Source organism: Crinia signifera, chromosome 2, assembly GCF_055691185.1.
Source record: "Crinia signifera chromosome 2, ASM5569118v1, whole genome shotgun sequence".
In the NCBI taxonomy this organism is placed as follows: Eukaryota; Metazoa; Chordata; class Amphibia; order Anura; family Myobatrachidae; genus Crinia; species Crinia signifera.
The window spans coordinates 228,031,847-228,046,039 of NC_139218.1; the positions used below are offsets into that span (position 1 = coordinate 228,031,847).

The window sequence follows — 14,193 nt, forward strand, 5'->3', positions numbered from 1 at the left end:
TCTGTGGGCGGACTTTCGCTCACCGCGCGTACGGGAAACGTACGGTCAGTATGTACGTTTCACCGACGTAACCAGAATAAGGCCCATTGTCCATTCAAGCTCCTAGATTCATCTTGATTCATCTGCATTAGTTATTGTCTAATTTTTGTGGGTAACTGTACAATGATGGGGGGGGGACGATCAAACAAAAATTCACCTCAGACTTTGCCCTAATCACATGGTCAGAAAATGTTAAGCAATATAACAAAAGTATGTCAAGAATGAATGTCAGAATGTACTGATAACAGCATAAAAATATTGTTTGCACTATTACAACCAGTTCCACATTTTATTTATTTTGCTATCTGGGTTTCCTCCATATAAAAGCATTCTGTTTTGTATGATACAGACTTTGAAATAATATCAACAATTTTAGTTTGTGCTCATTTTACAGTAATGGGCCCTACACACATAGCGATGTGTGTAGGGCGACCTAGCTATGCTAGGTCGGGCTTTGCTGCGCCGCTATCGCATAGCACACAGAGCTGACAGCCCACACACAGAGCGAGCTGTCAGCTCTGTGTGCTAAGCGAGCAGACAGCGCCAGTGTTCTCCGGTGGGAGAACCCTGCCGATGCCGAGATTAATGGACACTATCCATCAATCTCGGCCAGCGATAAAGACGCGCACTGCTGCCGATATAGCCCCCACACATACACTGATGTGAGGGCATTTGCTAAGCGACTTTGCCAAACTAAGCAAAATCGCTTAGAAAATGCCTTAATATCGGCATGTGTGTAGGCCGTATAATGCAAATTGCTATAATTCTGAGATACTGTATATGGAAAGACAAAGCAGAAGGTCATTTGTTCTTTAGAACTCACTGTTTGCAAGATGTTTAAAAATTCCATTGAAGAAGATTATTAGTTCCACATTTTTCCTGTGTTTACCTATACGTTTTATCTAAGTGACACTATAAGAAAAATATTTGAAGACTTCTAGAGTAGAGATTATGGGCGGTATTCAATGAGGCTGATTCGCCATGTTTTTATGGCGATTTTGTGCTGTAAGGCGAATTTCTGACTAAAACGGTAAATCACCCTATTCAATGACCAGATGGCGAATACATTTCAAGGTTTTTTTCGCCATGATTCACCGAGTAGCAATCGCTATCTTTTTATGGTGAAGTGAAATGTGAACTTTTAAAATAAAGTGTTTTTTTTTTTTCATTTGGTGTCAAAAAATCAGGAATTTTATTCTGAGGAGGGGCATGCTATTTTTATTCATGTGCTGTAAGCACATGAATATATATTTATTTATTTTTTTACACAGACCAGCCAGCAGGGGGCCGGAGCTGAGCCGCTCATTAGATATTCATATATTCACTTCACCCGATCATTACATATGCATGATCGGGTGTAGTGAATATACCCGGTCCCCTGCTGGCACCCCCGGGGGGCAGCCTGTGCTGCCTGGCACCCGGGGAGCCCACCTCCCCCCCACAAACGTTCTGGGGCAGGCAGGGAGACTTCCATCTCCCTGCCTGCCACCGTCCTCAGGCTCCCTGCGGCATCGCCGCAGGAGTTAAAATTCGCCCGGTCAGGCTCGTTGAATACTGGAGCCGGCGAGGCTCCGGAACGCGGCAACCAGTGGCGAATGTGCAGCGAATCCTAAACAGGATTCGCTGCACATCGCCAAAATCCTCATTGAATACCGCCCTACTGTATATGGCAAATGTAACTGCCCACATGATGCAGTACATCAGCCCAGATGTAAAGGAGTAGTCATTTAAAGGTTAACAGGGCTATTACTATGGGGCCGATGCAGAAGACTTCGCATGTGTGTGGGCTGCAATGCACAACACCTTCAAGCGAGGAAATCCTGCTACTTATTTTATACACAAGCCATTCGCAAGGTGATTGATAGAAAGTAGGAGTCTGTGGGTGGTAACCGTCCATTTCATGGGAGTGCCAAGTAAAATTCTAGGAATGCCAGAAAAATAACGGGGTGGGAGTGTCAGGTAAAATGCAGGCGTACCCAATCATTGTAGAGGAGGGTGTGTGACGTCAGCAACAGGCCGGATATGCCTGTTTTTATTGCAGCTGGCCAGTAGGGCTCTGGCTACTCTGATGAACAAAGGTAGTTGCGCTACACATTACGTTCAGGTGATGCAATTATTTAAGAAAAATAAAATGTATTAATCAATAACACTTGTTAAAAGTACAAACAAGTAAATAAGCATGTAAACATATATTGTTTACTTGTAAGGGGGTGACACTCCTTTTTTTTGTTGCAGCTTGACAGAGCAGAATTATACAGGCGCCCTCTGACGCATCCAGTGGAAACATCATTCCATGGTGGGCATAGTTGCTATATCTTTGACAGGCGTATCCATCCATTCACACAACGTGCACATAAATTTGCAAGACAGGATTTCATTACAGCAGGGTGGCATCTACCTGATCACTGGCCATGGCACATTGGTGGCCGTGAGATCAGCTCTATAGTACAACCATTGTTTTAACTAAAAATAAGCAGCGCTAGATACAGAATAAAGGGTGAAATGTAATAGGATGAGAGATTCAGAAAACTAGAGATTTGGTAAGACATCTCCAGTTTTTATAAAGCGGCAATCATTTACAGCAATGATTGCTGCTTTAAAAAAAACTGACAGAACAGATTTCTTACCAGATCTCTCACTTTTTGATTCTCTCAACCTATTAAATTTCCCCCAAAATGTCTAATGACATTTTGATTGACCATGGAACATGCAAAATGTATTACACAATGTTAAAAACAATAACTAAATGTACAATATAATGGCCATGTATACTTAAATAACTGCACTTCATGTACTGTAACATATGCATTATTACACCATAAGATTCACAGTGTCTTAGGGGAGTTTTTACACCAGCCTAGTCCCTGCATTCTCTGGTGTGAAGGGGAGAGAAAACCATCACCCTCTCTCCCCCCCCCCCCCCTTTAACCGGCTATGTTGTTTAACCGGCTATATCTTCGGAACCAACTGACCCATTTACATGAGATCAGTATCCTATTGAAGAACATTTAGTGGACTTAGAATCAATTTGGTCCCATGAAACTGGGCCTTTTGGTTCCAGACAAATCTGCCCTCAAAGAACATGAACAGCCATGAAATTACATTTCAGAAATAAAGTAATTGTTTTACTGGCAATATCTCTGGAACCAATTAACCCATGTGAACCAGCCTGGCATCAGATTGAAGGCCCAGCGATTTGGGTTCAAATGAACCTCGAGCTTCTGTGATGCCAGGGAAGGAACTGGCAGTCATTGGAACTGGGTGGGGTCGGAATTAGCGGGTTCCATGTTATCCTATGGGGAAACCATTCCAGCTTCGCCCCCTGCGTTATCTCTGGTTCCCGATGGGCTAGCAAAAGCCCCAGTCCTCATCTACAAAATGGGCCTATTTCTAGAGTGGGCTTGGAGCTGTAGCTCTATCAGGCCCATTGTTAATCTGGCCCTGTTTAGACCAAACGATCCCAACCCATCTTAAAACATCAAAAAGATACAGGCTGGTTCAGACATTTTTTGTATCATTTGGGTGTCACTGAAGTGCATTTGATAACGGATCTTATCAATATGAACTAATATAATAAGTAAGGCACCTTCTAGTGCAAAAAGGATAAAGAATTGGGTGAAACAGTGGTTATGGTATAAATCATCTACAGGGTCTAGGTCTACAATCATATGGTTGACCAATAAGGGTTTACAGTCACAAGGTCGACAGGGTCAAAAGGTCGAAATTGAAAAGGTTGACAGGGTCCAAAGGTTGACAGTCAAAAGGTTGACAGGGTCAAAAGGTTGACAGGTAAAAGGTCGACATCAAACAGGTCGACACAGCAAAAAAAATCGGCATCCAATAGGTCGACATGGAAAAAGGTTGACATGATCATTTAATGTTTTTAGGGTGTCTATGTTGACATAGACACTGTTTAAGTGTACCGCGTGCGCTCGCCATGCTTCAAGCTCTGCACACTATTTTATTCTACCTCCACGCCCTAGTGGATGGTAGGGCATGAAATACCTCCTTTAAGAAAATTTAAGAAAAACATTGCATGTCAACCTTTTCCATGTCGACCTTTTGACCATGTCGACCGATTGCCTGTCGACTGTTAATTTACGTGTATTCCACGTCCCCTCGTATTCCACGTCCCCTCGTATTCCACGTCCTCGCTTTGCTCGCCACGCTTCGCTCACCATGCTTCGGGCTCGGTGGCTCGCTGAGCTCGCCACACTATCTAAAATCAACTCCACGCCGATGTGGGTAGTGGGGTTATGAAAAGGTCGGAGGACGCATTATTTATGAATAGATGATTGTGTCAAAATAAAAATACTTCTCTGAAAGTGAAAGACCTGTGGATGAACGTGTGGACACCATGTTTTATGATGTGTATGAACAAAAATATAAAATTTACAGTATTTTTTTAAATCACATTTTTTTTATTTGCTCCCCCCCCCCCCCCCCCCCTCAAAATACTCACTGGTAATCTCTCCATCTGTCCCCTGAGATTGGACTCACGTGGATGCAGATTTATGCCTTCTTGATGGATCTATTGTAAATTGCAGAGGACAGGTTAAGAAGAGCTAAAGTGGCCATCAAGTGTTTTGTTCATCACCAGCAAATAATATAAATAAAATATTTTTCGTATATTTGTCACTAGAAATATGGACAATTTAGTTATTTTTTACTTTTACTTTAATAATTTATTTTACACCAAGTATGGTCATATAATTTATTATGCATTTTTTATTCTATTACAGTACTTTTATAAACAATAGTGTTTTTCATATTGTTACATATATCTATAAATACCACATCACCTTCCTTGGACTGGAGGATGAGTGTCCAATATTGAAGACTCCTTTCAGTGTGAAATCCAGTGGCGGATTAAAGCAGGGGCGATAGGGGTGGTCGCCCCGGGGCCCCCACACATCAGGGGGCCCCCCGTTCGCCTATGCCCCCCTCGTGCCGCGGCCGCCTTACCCCTCCGCTTAGCAGGGACCCGCACATCTTCTCTGCGGTGCAGTCCAGGCTCCCCCCTTGCCTACAGCTGCTTTGGAAATGGACTAGCATAAAATGTCCGCCCCATACAGCACACAGTTCTGTGAAACTGTCTGCTGTACGGGGGCGGACATTTTGTGATGGGCCATTTACATAGAAGCAGGAGAGAAGATCTGCAGGTCCCTGCTGAGCGGCGGGTAAGGCGGCACGAGGGAGGCATGGGCTGACTGGGGAGGGTAGCTAGCTAACTGGGGGGCGCGTGACATCGTCGGCATGATCTGGGGGGGGGGGCGGCAGGGGTGCACGGCATCGTCGGCATGATCTGTTGGGGGCTCCCACAAATTTGTTGTCCAGGGCCCCCACAGACCTTAATCCGGTCCTGGTGAAATCACAACCCCAAAACCACTTCCCAAAACCACTAAATCTTGCAATAATGTAATAAGCGCATAAAGCAGTCCCTGGTGGTTAGGTATTGTACATGCAAAAAAGAGGGTACTTAAGAAAGAATCCCCACTATATCCGGAACAACCTGTTATGGTTGCGTGGCGCCGTAGGTTTTGTTCTTACAACCGTTATGTTTAAACAGGTATATCATCACTCCCTGAGGGAACCGTAAAGATGTGAAACAGTCTCAAAGGAATGGAACTTCCACCAGGCAGCACTAATGACATTATATAACCATGTAATCTTCATAGTGCAAAAAACTTTTTTAAAAAGTGTATACAGATACAACGTGCACACAAGTAAAGCCTTATAACTGGCATGCCAAAAAAAAAAAACATACTTTATCACACAAAATGTTATATTATCCTAATATATTATGTATAATATGTGTGTATAATATGTGAAGCAAGTGACCGGCACTCGATAATCTTCCAAATAAGGAAAATATTGCTGCTGGCTGACACTCAAAGGGCAGTATTCAATGCTCCCATTTAGTTTTTCTTTTTTTTGTGAGGTTCGCATTTTTGGGCGAGAAGGGCAGCATCTTGTTTAGGTGAACTCTTTTTCCCCATGATGCATTTTTTTTGCACTTTATTCTACCCATGATTCACCTCAGTTATTTACCCATGATTCACCTCTTCTCCTCACTCCTTCATTTGGACTTTGAGGAGATACACAGCTTTTCACACATCAGCTGCTGTGGACAGAGCCGTCTTTCCCATTGGGCACGACGGGCAGTTGCCCAGGGGCCCTTGGACCTAGGGGCCCACCCCAATGGGAAAGACAGTGGGGTCCGGGCAGCAAGGATCCTATCATTCGGGTGGCGGTGATCAGGGCAGCGGCGTTCCAGGTCCCTGTAGTGCAGCCCGCTGTGCAGAATGTGACTGGCCACCGAGCAGCCCGGGCAGGTGTCGCTGTTGCTGCCGCTGCTCTCGGCATTCATCCTCTGCCAGCAGAACAGAGAGCCGGTATTGCAGCCCCAGCCGCCCGCTCTCCCGCACAGCCGGCAGCACAGCAGCAGCACAGCAGCACTCTTGCCGGAGGTGAGCCGCAGAAGTGCCGCATCCCCCAGCTCCACTGACAGCTGCTTAAAGCCGGGGCAGGACACAGTTACGGTACCACATCGATGTCTCCTTCTTTCATCTACTGCGTGAGTGATGCTCTACCTGCTGCACATAGGTGGTGGGTGGTGGTGGTGGGGGGGGGGGTGGTGGTGTGAGGCTCACCCCCCACCTATGTGCAGCAGTGGTCTTCCGGACAGCTGCATCTAGGAGCCTGTACTGCTATTTGCGGGGCGGGAAGCGCTACTGAATTTGAAAAGACAGGCCCTGATTGGCTGAATTCAGCCAATCAGCATCCGGCCAGTCTTTTCAAATTCAGCAGCGCTTCCCGCCCCGCTGGCAAATAGCACTACAGACTCCTAGCCCCAGCCCTGATCCCTGCTGCTGCACAGTGGTGAGGGGGGGGGGGGGGAGAGTGGGGGCTCCTGGGAAAACTAATGTAGGGGCCCCAGTGAATTATTTTGCCCAGGGGCCCTCACTTATGTTAAGATGGCCCTGTCTGTGTAATCTTTTTTTTTTAAGGCTAATTTGAGTTTTTCTGCATATCTCTGCAATATTGGAACACTGCCTACAAATGGAGCCATTAACTCCTTGTATGCCGCATTGGTCAATACTCGCCATCAGGGGCGGCGAGCAGCTGACACATTGAATAGGGTAGAGGCATGGCGAGGGGTAGCAAAAATGGAGAATGCACAGCAAACGGAAAATGGAGAACGCTGTGCCGTGCTCGCCGGAGCATTGAATACACCCAAAAGACTGATAGAGTTCAATAAACGCTGGACGAGTGTATTAATGTCAACATTTCGGGCTGTTATGCCCTTTATCAATACAAGAAGAAATACAAGCAAACATATACAAGCATATACTGTATACCTTGTGAATGAACCATGTGTGCAAAGGATCAGCTTGCTCCCGCCCAGCTGCAGGTCTATGATGTCATCACCAGCAGTACTGACAGGGCGCTCAGCAACACTGTCAGAGGGGGGAGTGGCTATAGTGGGTGTGCCTTCACCAGGTGAAAAATTACAATGATGAACAACCAAAAAACAATATACATCAAGCTAAAAAATGGAAATACATATCATTCAATGGGCGGGATGTATTAACACCTCACATGTAAAGTATTACGCGTCCCCTCACGGGGCTCGCTGCGCTCGCCACGCTTCGGGCTCGGTGGCTCGCTGCGCTCGCCACACTATATAAAATCAACTCCACGCCGACATGGATAGTGGGGGTATGAAAAGGTCGGAGGAAGCGTACCGCCGCCGCTTGCCACGCTTCGGGTTGGCGTTGATAGTGGGGGTGGCGTGGGGGTGCATTAACACTGTAAGCACCCATTAGGGTGCTTATACAATTAAAAATCTTATAGGGGGGTCAATTGACCTCGAAAGCACCCATTAGTGTGCTTATACAATTTAAAACAGGGTTGCCGACCCTCCCGGAATTTCCGGGAGTCTCCCGAAAATCGGGTACCCCCTCCCGGCCCCCGGAAGGGTGGGCAACCCTCCCGGATTCAGGGGGGACCCCCGCTGACCCCCGGATTGCGGCATTAAAATGCCGCAATCCTCGGGTCTCAGAGGAGGGGGCGGAGCTAAAACGGCACAATCGCGTCATTTTAGCCCCGCCCCCTCCACGGAGATCACTGAATTTGCGGCTTTAACAACATGGGGGCGGGGCTTAGTGATGTCACTCGTAAGCCCCGCCCCCTGACCGGCTGCTGAAACTCTCCTCTCCGGGCTTCTCCCGGAGAGGAGAATCTTAAAATCGGCAACCCTGATTTAAAATCTCATCTCATCGTATGCCATTGTATGCCATAAGGTGCCCACACACGCACCGATCCCAGCGGTGCGATGCTGTACGATGTGCGGGGTGCGCACTCCCGCGGCACCTCATCGTACAGTACAAAAAGTATGTGCTGCACATACTTTTTGTACTAGCTTTTTCTAGCATAGCATCGCATCGCATGCACATCGTATGCACAAGGCTAGTTAAGCCCACAACGCACGCCGGGATCGGTGCGTGTGTGGGCACCTATATACAATGGTATACAATTTTAAATAAGATCCCATAAGATGGAAATCGTGCCGTGATAATACACAAGTACCCAATTTTTTATACACCCTGTGGGTGGCAAGCTGAATTTCATGAAAACTTTAAATAGTACCATGTGTATGCACCTTTACATACAGTACTATTGTAGATCTCTGATACTGAACCTATTTGTAGGTAATGTTCTGTACATCTTGATATTTTTAGTGTACAGTATAAATAAGGGGGCATAAGATGAGGGCATGACAAGAGAAGCACAGAGGCACCTGATGGAAGGACAGGACATGTCATGTGGTGGGACTTGGGAGATCAAATGAGGATTATAATAATGGGCAGTACTGTGATGGAATGGCTGCTCTGCAAAGGATGTAGCTAGCATACAGCAGGGAAACACGGGGCAGTGAGTGTGACTCCACCAGGGGCATTTCAGGGAAATTTAACATTATGTTCAAGATGAATTACCCCTCGGATTCAGGCCCACACAATGCACTGTGACGAGAGATACAGAGATGCTGTGGGAAGGTCAGAGAGGAATGGTGAGAAAGCCATGTATACCACTGTAATGGGGAGCATAGGATGCCATGTGACGGACATTATCTAGATTCGAATTAAATGTTTTATTTAAGAATAGTCCCTACACCAGAGCCTGCCAGCTCCCGGGAGCCATCATCCACCCAGCAGCCTGGTCCGGGCGGTGCCAGAGACACGCAGCAGCAGCACTGACTGAGCAGCAGGAGAGGGCGGAGCAGTGAGCGGACCGGAGCCTGCTGCCTCGCACACGCACATACATATTACACGCCGCAGCCGGGCTCCCAGCATGATGAACATGATGCAGCGCTAGCGCCTTAGGAGACTGCACTAATCCCCCCTTCTGTGTGCGGGCATCCACAGCCACTGCGGGCGGACAATAGCAGCATTGCTGCACAGGGGAGAGCCAGGCCAGGACTCCAGTGACAGTGCATGCCAGGTAAGAGGGGGCACTGCCCACTAGCTTGCATTATCACATTGCATACAGCAGGCAGGGGATATAATAATGATGGGAGGGGGTGTTATTGCTGAGACAGCTAATTCTACCCATACATGATAGTGTGCGGGGGTTATGGAAGGATAGAGGAGAGCTGTCTGTCTGCTATCTGCCTCCTTCCAGGGCTGTCACTGGCAGCATAATGCAGGCAGCTGGCTGTATGGGGAGATGGGGAGAGGATGGGACCAGGTCAGGAGTATGGATAATATGCTGCCTGCATGGAGGCTTACAGCGCCCGTGATCCCCCCCACTCTGTGCCTGGCAGTGGGCTGCTAACGTGACAGCACTAGTGGGAGATGCACCGCGACCCTGATATGCCCTACACACAGATACTGTATAGTCTCTCATATACACAGTACCTATAAGCCGTAGAATAATATAGCATATTTGGTGAAGCCATCTCATTGTATTTATTTGTTCATGAGATGCAATGTTGTACATTGCTGGAGAAGTCTTTAGAATCTGGTAAAATAAGAATATTCCTGCAATTGCTGTTAGACCTCAGTTATGTTGCCAAACAGCTGCTGCCTTGTGTTTCACAGGCACAAATCCCAGGGGTGTGTTTTGACAGCCAGATATATTTGGTGGATCCATAATAAGACAAGGGGGACGGGAGTAATTGATGAAGATGATTTAATTCCCTGCCATGTTGTTTATTTATTTTTAACATTTTTTTTATAGTTTCATTTGAACCTTTTATTGTATATGTAAATTGCAGCCAATAATTCCTTGCATTTGGACATGACAACTCATATAAACAGTAGCGTAATCATTAACCATGTGCCTCTGATACAATACTGTATTGTATTGTGTAGGTTATCATGACCTATTGGCAAGACCTTTTAATCCATTTTGTGTAACTCAGGCAAGACCTTTTAATCCATTTTGTGTAACTCAAATAGTATGTTAATTAGTAACAGGTAGTTATAACTTTTATTTGGCATAAGCAAGGCTGATTTGGGCACAGACCAAACATTCCAGCTATGGAGCTTGTTATTTTCCTTTGTGTTTTAATGTTAGATGGAAAACAATATGGAGGATTCTCAGAAAGAAGGACATTTAGCAGACCCTTACCGAATTCGGCAGATAAAATAACAGTTCTTGGATCGTGATTATATTGCAGCGAAGTTGTCTGCTTCTTTCTAGCTTAGTAATTAAGGATTCATGAAGCTTGTTTGGTGGGGACTGGGGGCAGGCTGCAAGGGACGAGCCAGTAATTCGTTCAGCCTGGTAAGGATACAGTATATTTGGGGAACTACAATGCATTGTTTGATGCCTAACATTGGGGATTATGATAAAAGATACTGTAGTTCATACTGTTAACCGTTGTATGGCTTTGCACGTATGTACTGTACATACACAGTGAAATAAAGGTTTACAAACAAGCAAACAATATACATTTTTTTGTACTGGCACATTTATCTCATTCCTGTAATTTTCTCCAAATCTTTAAAAATGTGCATTAAAGCACATTCATTTTGTTTTTTTATATACTGTACTTTTATGTTAAAAAATGTATTATACCCCGATCTCACTGCAAGGCAAATTCCAGAGAATTTGCCTTTTAACACAGGTTTTTTTTCAGTGTGAACGGGTCAACCCGAGTCAAAATTCCCAGGTCTCCAACCCTTCTTTTTATCCGTTTTTGTGATCTGGGTATGCAATCACGGGTTGACCAGTTCACACTGCAAAAAAACCCATGTTAAAAAGCAAATTACCAGGTAGAACTGCTTCACCCTGGAATTTGCCTTAGCAGTGAGAACAGGGTCTGGCGCCGCAGTCCCTGGCATTAAAATGCCGGATAAAAGCTGTGTTGTTCACATTCGCAGTGTGAACATGGCATTAAAAGAGTAGCATTTGTAGCTTGTGCCCTGATTGACAGGGACCATCACATAAGCAGTCATGTTGTACCTTTAACTGTTTGTTGCCAATTTTTGAATACCATCCCTATTCTGTTACTAATGCTATTACGTTCCTTTAGATCTGGGGTAGCCAACCCTAATCCTCGAGAGCTACCAACAGTGCATGTTTTGCAGGTCTCCTCACAGAATCACAAGTGAGCTAATTAGCTCCACCTGCGGATCTTTTAAAATGTGTCAGTGATTAATGAGTGCAGCTGTGCAGCAGCTAGGTTGTCTGGAAAATGTAAACTGTTGGTAGCTCTCGAGGGCTAGGGTTGGCTACCACTGCCTTAGATCTTGATAGGTCTTCAAGTTCACTTACCATACAGTATATTAGACAGATTTTGATTTACCATTAGTAATGGGTTGACTATGATTTATACAGTTTTAAAGTGTTAAAAATGTTTTTGTACAGAAAAGGTCAAATTTATATTTTGTGTAGATTCACAATAATAATTGATTCTAGTAGTTTTGATATTTTTTTTTTTCTTTGTTTACTTATAGTTTGAACTTTAGAGATGATGGTCAAATACAATTATATCGCTGTTAGTTTTATTTTTAAAGCCAAAAAAAATATATAACCTTTATAAAGGCTGTATACAAATGCTCACTAGCCATTATACAAGCGTATGTTTTCATATGACTAACTTCTGTTTTTCCCATAATTCTCCCAGTGAATATAGGAGTGTAGTCATGTTTTAGTACAAAGGACAGTTATAGGAAGGAGCATGTATGCTTGGCTAAACCCTAATTCTCTGCAAGAATTAGAATGAAAAAACTTAATTGTGATTGGCATGTGGAGGTATCACATGATTTAACTCTGTGCTAGTAGAGAAGGACTCTTCTGTAGCCCCCTAAAACAATCTTTAAGAGATGAAATCACACTAATCCAGACCATGGGCCAGATTCTCTTAGCTTCAAAAGTGGTCAGATGCAGAGTGATAAGCAGCTAGCCAATCAGCTCCTGTCTGACATTTTTCAAACACAGTCTGTGACATGGCAGGTAGGAGCTGATTGGCTGGCTGTTTATCACTCTCCATTTTATCACTTTTGAAGCTTAATGCATCTGGCACTTTTGAAGCTCAATGCATATATGTTACTAGCTGTTGTGCCCAACTGCGCTCTCTCTCTCAGAAACAAAATAACTCACCCAAATCTAATTCTCTCTGCACATTTTACATCTTCCCCCCTGCAGTGCACATGGTTTTGTCCATCTAAGAAGGATTTTGTCGCAAAGAGTGAACTAGAATAAGGCCCTATGTATCAATTGCTCCCCGCACACTGATCATGGCTGTATTTACTTTCTATTTTATGCCAGGTCCATTAAGTAATATTGGGGCAGATGTATTAAGCCTTAACAAGAGATAAATCCAAGGGTGATAAGGAGAGATAAACATCCAGCCAATCACCTGCTAACTGCATGTTACAGGCTGTGTTTGAAAAAAGTCAGTAAGGAGCTGATTGGCTGGACATTTATCTCTCCTTATCACACTTGCATTTATCTCTTGTTAAGGCTTAATACATCTGCCCCACTGAATTCAAACATATTTTATATTATAAGATCAAAATCATGTTTTCTTTGTTGAAGCATTACATTTAAATCATACTGTAAATAAAGTTATTGTTGATGAACCAATAAGTAAAGGTGCCCATACACGGAGCGATTTTCTCAGCACTTTTTGAAATAGATCACATCGCATCTAGGGGGTGATTCTGGTTGACACACAAAGCTGCAAAATTCTTTGTATGTCATCTATGCGCCACCGCACGAACGCCTGCCTCCACTTGCACGCAAATATAATATATCCACGCACATGCAAATGGATGTTTAGCATAAACATCTAGTGTTCATTCTAGCACCCGCTATCTTTGAAAACTCATGCAGTTCCTGTTCCCTGCCTGGGGTGTCGCTGTCTGCTGTGGTGTTTCTAGCACAGGTCTGAATTGCATATCAATGCTGATATACAGACCACACTGTACTAGAAGCACTACAGCAGACAGCGACACCCCAGGCAGGGAAGAGGAACTGCATGGGTTTTCAAAGATAACGGGTGCTAGAATGAACACTAAACATCTATTCGCAGCCTTGCATGCGGGGAGGAAGTCATTCGATGATTGCCAACCATGTAATGATTTTACAAGCGCTCACAGATCTAAGACACCTCTATGGAGTCTTAGATCTGCAGGCTCCCTGTACGGGAAGAGAGTGGGCAGCTGACCAGCGCATTTACATGGGAACGCCCAGCCTTTTCATGGGGACGCTCATGGTGGGCATTACCATGGGCACAGGCCCTCGCCCCCACACGCACTGCTAGGTGCAAACAGGTCAGCGAATAAGCAATTCCCCGCACCCGCTCGCACCAGTTGGCTACACATGCACATAAAAGTTTATGTGCATGCGCAGTTGCAAAACATCGCTCCCCTGTGTGAATGCGCAGGAGAGGGAATGGACCAGAATAAGGCCCCTAGTACATAAAGCATGCAATGTGCTACAGCAGCATGTTTTGTGTACTAGATGCGCTGTGATCTAGTACATAAAGTACAGCCTGTACATACTTTTTGTGCTGTGCGATGTGAGCAGGCATCGCACAGGGAAAATGCTCGGTGTATGGGCACCTTAAAAACCTGTGAGAGCGAAAAGATTTGATTTATTTAGCATTAGAAATACTGCATATACACACAGGGCGACAGG

The 14,193-nt window shown here is 44.9% G+C and overlaps 1 protein-coding gene across 2 annotated transcripts in view; it reads left to right on the forward strand.

Moving 5' to 3' along the window:
- The first annotated feature begins 8,943 nt into the window (after positions 1–8,943).
- Positions 8,944–14,193, forward strand: part of RAI2 (retinoic acid induced 2) — a 60,775-nt gene continuing 55,525 nt past the window's right edge. The window contains exons 1-2 of one of the 2 annotated variants that reach the window (XM_083173957.1): positions 8,944–9,543; positions 10,621–10,830. The gene's annotated coding sequence lies outside the window, so the exon portion shown is untranslated. The remainder of the gene's footprint in view (positions 9,544–10,620; positions 10,831–14,193) is intronic. The other variant, XM_083173955.1, reaches the window with a different exon arrangement.